The following is a 7120-nucleotide window of genomic DNA, read 5'->3' on the forward strand; positions in this document are numbered from 1 at the left end:
ATCACTTGAACCTGGGAGGCGGAGATTGCAGTAAGCCAAGATTGCGCCACTGCACTGCAGCCTGGGCAATAAGAGCTAAACCCCATCTCAAATAAATAAATAAATGAATAAATACAAAAATTACTTGGGCATGGTGGCAGGCGCCTGTAGTCCCAGCTGCTTGGGAGGTGGAGGTGGGAGGATCACCTGAGCCCGGGAGGCGGAGGTTGCAGTGAGCCCAGATTGCACCACTGCACTTCAGCCTGGGCAACAGAGCAAGACTCTGTCTCAAAAAAAAAAGTGATTTACTAATGCGGTGAAAGGTTGTGATAAATGTTAAGTAATAGTAACAATAATATAATATCTGCTTAATAAATAGCTTTTTTTTTTTTTTTTTTTTTGAGACAGAGTCTCATTTTGTCACCCAGGCTGGAGTGACAGTGGTATGATCTCAGCTTACTGCAACCTCCACCTCCTGGATTCAAGTGATTCTCCTGCCTCAGCCTCCCGAGTAGCTGGAATTAGAGGCACGTGCCATCACACCTGGCTAATTTTTGTATTTTTAGTAGAGATGGGGTTTTACCATGTTGGCCAGACTGGTCTTGAACTCCTGGCCTCAAGTGATCCGCCTGCCTCGGCCTCCCAAAGTGCTGGAATTACAGGCATGAGTCACCGCCCCTGGCCTGCCTAAAAGGGTATCTGTAATATGATTCCAATATTTATGTGATGTTGCTGTGTAAGGCTAACTGCTTCAACCAACAACTCCCAGAGTTCAATGGCTTAACACAACTAAGGTTCATTTCTCCCCAAGACACTATCAAATGTGGGGCAGCATGGCATGGGAGGGGTCTGGACTCTACTGGGTAATTTGGGAACCAAATGGTTTCTTCCATCTAGCAGCTTGGCTGCTCACTAGGGTGTTGGAGTCCTTCACTGGGTCCTTCTCATCCTGAGAGCATCCAAAGAAGAGAGAACTTGAAGGAGTAATAGAAGATTCTATGGAACAGGCTGATAAGTAAGGGACATTACCTTCTCCCACATTCCATTGGTCAGACTCAGTCATGTGACACTCTCCTTGCAGGGAAGGCTGGGAAATGTAGTCTAGATGCATGTCGGAGGAGAAGGGAAACAGGATTTGCTGAACACACAGCATCACGTCTGCCAGTTAATATGTATAAAAAACACTACTGCAAGGAAATCACCCCATTTAACAGTCATTATTCCTGGGTGGTGAAACTATAAGCATTTAAATTTTTTTTCATATTTACCTTACTTTGAATTTTTTAATTTTCTGAAATAAACTTTTAGTACTTTTACAGAGAGAAAAAAATGTAATTTTATAATTGAGAAAATAGTCTTCAGGCTTCTTTCGGGATTTGGACAGGATTGTTTGGTGGTCAGTCTTACAGATTATATAATCAAAGGAAACTTGTATTACCTTCTATGCTAGTCTGTTTGGACTGCTGAAACGAATACTATAAACTAGGTAGCTTATAAAATACAGAGATTAGTGCAGTTTTGTTACATATGTAGTAAAAGGAAAAAAAATTCAAAAATAAAAATAAAACACAATAGAGATTAGGCCAGGCAAAGTGGCTCATGCCTGTAATCCCAGCACTTTGGGAGAATCACTTGAGCCCAGGAGTTGGAGAGCAGCCTGGGCAACATGGCAAGACCCTTTCTCTACAAAACATGCAAAACAAAATCAAATTAGCCAGGTGTGGTGGTGCACACTTGTGGTCCCAGCTACTCAGGAATCTGAGGATCGCTTGAGCCGGGAAGGTTGAGGTTATGGTGAGCCGTGATTGTGCCAGCCACTCCAGCCTGGGCGACAGAGTGAGACCCTGTCTCAAGAAAGAAAAAAAGTAAAGAAAAACAACAGAGATTGATTTCTCACAGTTCTAGAGGCTGGAAGTCCAAGATTAAGGCACCAGCAGATTCAGTGTCTGGGGAGGGTCACTTTCTGGTTCTTAGAAAGCACCACACCTCTGCATCCTCACGTGGAAGGGACAAGACGGCTCTCTGGGGCCTCTTCTATAAGGGCATGAATCCCATTCCTGAGGGCTCCACCCTCATGACCAGGTCACCCCCAGAGGCCCCACCTCCTCATGCCACCACCTTAGGGGTTAGGTTTCAACTCATGCATTTGAGGGGCACACACATTGAGACCACGGCACCTTCCTCAGCCTTAAAGTCTCCACCTCTGTAAAATGGAAAATAAAAATGACAGACGCCACATAGAGAGCTGGGAAAATGAAATGAGAAAGCGTGGACGTGCCATTGGCGTGGCTCCTGGCACAGAGCAGGTCCACAGCCGGCGTGATTTCCATCAGTCAAACCTCCTTCCCCGCCCGTCCACTTGCCCCTTCCTGGGTCACAAGTCCGGCCTCCTCCTCATCCCTCGCCCACCCACACCATCTCTCCGACTCTCTCTCACCTGGCGACCCTGTTTTTTATTTCAGAGGGACAGAGACAAGAAGGAGAAAAGCCGGGGACGGCCACCTTGGCTGCTACCCCTGGGCGCCTGGGCCTGTCCCTCAGCCACCTTCCTGCTTCCAGACATTGACACTCAGGCCCCCAGGTAACCCTGTCTTGCACCAGATCCCAACTCCCCTGGAGGAGGAGCTCCAGCCCCGCTCTGTCCTTCATTACCCAGAGTCCCATCCCTGCGGCACAGTTCTCACCAGCATCCAGAAGGGCCGTGGCCACTCCCACCCTCAGAAAGCCTCTGACCGCACCCGTCTCTCCGACCATCACCCCATTTCTCTGCTCCCCTGTATGGCAACATTTATCGAAAGAGTTGGCCAGGTGCAGTGGCTCACCCCTGTAACCCCAGCACTTTGGAAGGCCAAGGTAGGAGGATTTTGAGCCCCGGAGTTTGAGGCTGCAGTGAGCTATAATGGCACCCCTGCTCTCCAGCCTGGGTGACAGAGCAAAACCCTGTCTCTAGAAGAAAAGAGAGAGGGAGAGTTTTCTACCTGTTGTGTCTGCTTCTTCTCATCCCAGGCTCCCAGAACCCACTCCAGACAGGCTCCACGTCCTCTGTCCACCAACATTGCTCTTACAAAGCTCCTCCGTGACCTCCCTGCTGCTCACCCGATGGTCGATCTCCAGCCTCCTCTTCCCTGACCCTCAGCAGGCTGTGGCCCTGGCATCACTCCCTCTGCCTCGATACCCACTGCAGGCACTCATGATTCTTTCCCCTCCAACCTCACCACCATGCTTCCTCAAGCTGCTTGGCTGGTTCCTTCCTCCCCACGTCTCTGGCCTCTAAAATCCTTGGAATGACCAAGACTCAGGCCCTGGACACTGTTACGGGTTGACTCGTGTCCTTGGAAAGGATATATCTTTGATGTATGTCACAGAGCCCTTAAAAGGAAGGGAATTCTGACTCTTGCTACAGTGTGGACTGACCTTGGGGACATTATGCTCAGTGAAATAAGCCAGACACACAAAAAAACAAAGACTGTATGACTCCATTTATATGAGATCCCTAGAGGAGTCAAATTCACAGAGCTAGAAACCAGAATGGCAGCTGCCCAGGGCTGGGGCAGGGGAGAATAAGGAGCTAGTGTTCACTGGGTGCAGTGTTTCAGTTCAGGCAGAGGAAAAGGTTCTGGAGACGGATGCTGGCGATGGCTGCAGAGAATGTGAATGTTCTTAATGCCACTGCACCACACACTGAAAAATGATGAAGATGGGGCTGGGCTCAGTGTCACACACTGTAGTCCCCGCTACTCAGGAGGCTGAGACAGGAGGATCACGTGAGCCCAGGAGTTGGAGGCTGCAGTGAGCCCTGATCATGCCTGCGAATAGCCACTGTACTCCTGCTTGGGCAACGTAGTGAGACCCTGTCTCAAAAAATTTTTTTGTTTAAATGGTGAAGATGGTATATTTTATGGTTGTGTACTTTTTTCGCCGTATAAAAAAGGATAACCGAAGCCAGGTATCCTTTTGGCTCATGCCTGTGATCCCAGCACTTTGGGAAGCTGAGGCAGACAGATCACTTGACGCTAGGAGTTCGAGACCAGCCTGAGAAGTGTAGTGAAACCCTATCTCTATTTTTAAAAAATACAAAAATTAGCCTGGCATGGTGGCACACACCTATAATCCCAGCTGCTCAGGAGGCTGAGGCACAAGAATCGCTTGAGCCCAGGAGGTGGAGGTTGCAATGAGCCAAGATCATGCCACTGCATTCCAACCTGGGCAACAGAGCAAGACTGTGTCTCAAAAATAAATAAATACAAAATAAAAATAAAATTTAAAAGTATAACCTAGCCAGGGGAGGTGGCTCACACCTGTAATCCCAGCACTTTGGGAGGCCAAGGAGGGTGGATCATGAGGTCAGGAGATGGAGACCATCCTGGCTAACACGGTGAAACACCGTCTCTTCTAAAAATACAAAAAATTAGCCGGGCATGGTGGTGGGCACCTGTAGTCCCCGCTACTCAGGAGGCTGAGGCAGGAGAATGGCGTGAAACCGGGAGGCAGAGCTTGCAGTGAGCCGAGATCATGCCACTGCACTCCAGCTTGGGTGACACAGCGAGACTCTGTCTCAAAAAAAAAAAAAAAAAAAAGCATAATCTAAAAATGTCTTTAAATAAAAATAAAACAATAAAAAAGATGTATTGAAATCCTATCCCCAGTAACTCAGACCTTATGTGGAAATAAGGTCATTACCAGTTAGGATGAGGTCCTACCTGAGAAGGGTTCACCTTTAATCCAATATGCCTAGAGCATCCTTATTACAAGAGGACTGAGACACATGGGAAGAACAGGATGTGACGACAGCTGAAGCCAAGGACACCAAGGATGGCCGGCCACCTCCAGGAGCTGGGAAGAGGCAAGAGAAGGCTCCAGCCGGAGCCTCGAAGGGGGAGCAGCACTGCTGACAGCTCAGCGTCAGACTTCTGGCCTCCTGAACTGTGAGACAATAAACTCCTGTTGTCTGAAGCCACCCAGTTTGTGACACCGTGTCACAGCAGCCCTGGGAGACGGGTACAGGCCCCTCCTCTTCTCCCTCCCAGCCTAGGTGGTCTCATCCCGACTGGTGGCAGCAATGGCGCCTCTGGAACTGTGACTCCTGCACTGACGCCTCCTTCCCACCCTTCCCCGTCAACTCCAGGCTCATCTTGCCCACGCCCTGCCTGGGTGTCTAACAGGCACCTTACGTGTAACATGTCTACAACACAACTTCCCTTCTTCGCCCTCAAAACTTGCTTTGTGTTCTCAGTGAATGGCTCCTCATCCAGCAAGTGACCTGAGCCCAGAACTCTAGAATCCTTCCCGACTTCAGTTCTTCTCACAAACCCTCATCCAAAGCGTCAGCTAATCCTGGCAACTCCACCTTCCAATTAGACCCTGAGCCTCATTCTTTCTCATCTGCCGCTTCCACCTGGCCTGGATTCTGGCACGGGCGGGGCTCCCTGTGTCTGCCCCACTCAGTCCTCAGCATTCCCAGGACAGCAGTTGGGAGAGCTTTTTATTTATTTATGTTTTTATTTTTTGAGACAGGGTCTTGCTCCATCTCCCAGGCTGGAGTACAGTGGCACGATTATAGAATACTGCAGCCTCAAACTCATGGGCTCAAGCAACTTTCCCACCTCAGCCCCCCAAGTAGCTGGGAAGCTAATTTTTGTATTTTTTGTAGAGATGGGGGTCTCACTATGTTGCCCAGGCTGGTCTCAAACTCCTGAGCTCAACTGATCCTCCAGTCTCAGCCTCCCAAAGTGCTGAGATTACAGGTATGAGCCCCCCACACCGAGTGTGGTATCTCATTTGCCCATCCCCCGCCACCATTGGCCCCCACCTCAACGGTCACTTCCATGATACAGCCTGGATCCTGGCTTGGTCAACAACACCCTTTCTTTTCTTTTTTTTTTTTTCTTTTTTGAGGCAGGATCTCACTATGTTGCCTAGCTGGAGTGCAGTGATGTGATCATGGCTCACTGCAGCCTCAAACTCCTGGGCTAAAGTGATCCTCCCACCTCAGCCTCCCAGATACCTGGGACTACAGGCACCACCATGACCAGCTAATTTTTTTTATTTTTTTGTAGAGACAGGGTCTCACTGTATTGCCCAGGCTGGTCTCAGACTCGTGGGCTCAAGTGATCCTCCCATCTCAGGCTCCCAAAATGCTGGGATTACAGGCATGAAGCCACCATGACTGGCTGTTTTTTATTTTTTATATTTTTAGAGACAAGGTCTTCTGTCACGCAGGTTGGAGTGCAGTGGCATGATCATAACTCTCTGCAGCCTCCACTTCCTGGTTTCAAGCAATTCTCCTGCCTTAGCCTCCCCAAGCAGGTGGGACTGTAGACGTGCATCACCGTCCCAGGCTAATTTTTTTTTTCTTAGAGATGGGATTTTGCTATATTGCCCAGGCTGCAGTGCAGTGGCATAATCATAGCTTGCTGCAGCTTTGAACTCTTTGACTCAAGTGACTCAAGTGATCCCTCTGCCTTGGCCTTCCAAAGAGCTGGGACTATTGGTGTGAGCCACCATGCCCATCCCCCTTATTTTATATCACAAACCGTCTTTCCTGGGACTCTGTCTCCCCGCCTTTATTTTTCTCCATTGTGTAGTATCTGCCACCTCTAATAAAGTATATAACGTACGCAGTTTTTCACTTACTGTCCATCTCCCTCCACTAGAACATAGAGGCCATGATGGCAGGAAGCTTTGTCTCTTTTTCCTGCTATGTTTCAGGACGAGAACAGGGCCTGGCACAGCGTGCTGCTTAGTAGGTAGTGAATGAATGAGCATATGAATGAATGGATTTTCTGATGAAGGCCCACATTTTCTCATAGTCAGTTTCAGCTCTAGAAAGAGGCTGGTGGACCGGGCGCAGTGGCTTGTGACTGTAATCCTAGCACTTTGGAAGGCAGAGGTGGGTGGATCACCTGAGGTCAGGAGTTCAAGACCAGCCTGGCCAACATGGCAAAATCCCATCTCTACTAAAAATACAAAAATTACCAGGCATGGTGGCCCATGCCTGTAGTCCCAGCTACTCGAGCAGCTAAGTCGGGAGAATCACTTGAACCCAGGAGGCAGAGGTTGTAGTGAGCCAAGATCTCGCCACTGCACCCCAGCCTGGGCAACAGAGCGAGACTCTGTCATAAATAAATAAATAAATAAATAA

Source organism: Mandrillus leucophaeus, unplaced genomic scaffold (genome assembly GCF_000951045.1).
Source record: "Mandrillus leucophaeus isolate KB7577 unplaced genomic scaffold, Mleu.le_1.0 Scaffold99, whole genome shotgun sequence".
Taxonomy (NCBI): Eukaryota; Metazoa; Chordata; class Mammalia; order Primates; family Cercopithecidae; genus Mandrillus; species Mandrillus leucophaeus.